Genomic DNA, 2,132 nt, shown 5'->3' on the forward strand with positions numbered 1-2,132 from the left:
TCTGGTTGCTATGGTTTTTGTGACGTTCAGCGTGTAGGGACGCACGTGCGCCTAGAATGTCGATGCCAGAGTTATAACCTTTGATGTCCCGAGATGTGCGTCCTTTTGTTGAATTACCTTGGTTGTACTACGTATTTTTTACAATGAAGTAGCTATATTTGTATTTGTGAAATAATAGAGGCTACATTTTTAATTAATATTCCGGCCCCGAAACTCAAAAATACCAGAATGGTATCCGACGGGTACTATGGATTACCGGCACTTCACTAAATTAGTAATAAAATAGTAATAAATTTTAAATAATTCGCTTTCATAAATTTGCCTGGCCCGAATAATAGACTCGGAAATAGTTATACGGTTTATGTTCAGTGGGGTATAGTTTTCCTATGGATTACTTTAGTAAAAAGTATGATAACTGTATCCAAAAGTTATCCAACTTAGTCCACAGTCCACCAACTGGACTGTCGACCCAGGGCCCCTCGGAAACTAGTTACGCCACTGTCCCATTACTTTCAAAATTGGCTCATCACATTCGGCCTTCAAATGTGCAGCATGCCTGGGAGGGAAAAGCCTCTACAGGTTTGTCAGTTGTTATTTTCGGGCATCCAAAGGTTTCTTCTTATTCAGGTGGTGCGTAGCACTGCTGTGGTCGTGATGAGGCCACGCCAACGACTTCGATCTTGTGCAAGGTGTGATGCTGCGGATAGGCTTAACCCTGTCATGGTCCTGATGGAGACCAAGATATTTCTGGTCTACCTCGTCTTCTTTTCCCGTCTGATGTTCCTTGAATTAGAGAAGTTTCAAGGCTCCCGTGTCTTGTCATCAAATGGCCAAGCAATTTAAGTTTTCTTCGAGACATACTCTCATTCAGGACTAAGCCCGATCCAATCCTATCCAGCACCTGCTCGTTGGTAATACGGTCCATCCACGATATACGTAAAAGCCGTCGATAGCACCAGATTTCGAAAACATCGATGCTCTTTTCATCTCTCTTGGAAGTTGCCCAGGCCTCGCATTCATATGATGCCAATGAAAGTATTATGGCACGGAGCACACGCAGCTTCAGGGAGGGCTCTGCTAACAGCTCGGCTCTTCCAGATCGTAACCATTTTCTGAAATCGTTTCTATAGTCTTTTCAAATTTCTATATCAAAAGGTGGTTAATAATGTCAAACCTCGATTTAAAGTTAGTAACATGTTATAATATTTTTTTTTTTAAATCAGTTAAAATTACTAATCAATAATTATGTCCATTGGTGGAGAGATGGCTTTAAACAGCTTGCAAAATACGAACTTGCTGGTTCTTTCTTTTGTAACTGTTGGAAATTTATCCCATATCCCAATACTACTGGCATAAAATGTGAAATTTATTATTTTGGAAGCAAGGAACAACAATAGTTACACTGTTTCTAGTGTTATGCCTATTTATCATTAATTCTCTGAAATTCGGTGCTAAGATATGAGAGGCAGTAGCATGAATTATTCTGTGTATATAATTCATTATAATGTGTGTAACTCTATCTTCTACATTAAAAAACCTCAACCTTCAAGTTTGTCTGTCTAAAAAAGATGTTTGTCGGTAAGGAAACATAATACAAATACCAACTTTTTTTTATAACTGATCTAACTATGTCTTCATAGGAAAGGTATTTATCAAGCATTATACTACCACCATTTAAAATTTCATTTCGATGTAAAGAAATAGTAAAAGTAGCAACAAGTCATGTAGGCCTAAATTACATTACTCACCCAATGTAGGATGAGTTTTTGTTTAAGTGTATTTTAAGCGCGAAGGAAGTATTATTAAGTTGAAAAAGAATTCGTCATCAACGCACAAGTCATGGTTTTTAATTAAACTACGATAAAAGGTCGACTAAGATTAAATTAGATGCTGCTATCTTTCAGGCCCGTAGCCAGGGGGGGGTTTTATGGTTCGGGCGAACCCCCCTTTTCTAGCGAACCCCCATATTTTCTAGCGAACCCCCTCGAATTTTTGAATGAGTCCCACCCGTTTTTAAATTGTAGCCTGCATTACAAGCCTACATTCATAGAATATGTCAGTTTCAGAAGTTCGGATATTTAAATTAAAACGCAATTCCTTTACGATGGCACACATAAGGATGGCAAACATCG

This window comes from Anneissia japonica, unplaced genomic scaffold (assembly GCF_011630105.1).
Source record: "Anneissia japonica isolate Jap-2015-1 unplaced genomic scaffold, ASM1163010v1 scaffold288288_len553704_cov182, whole genome shotgun sequence".
NCBI classification, from domain to species: domain Eukaryota; kingdom Metazoa; phylum Echinodermata; class Crinoidea; order Comatulida; family Comatulidae; genus Anneissia; species Anneissia japonica.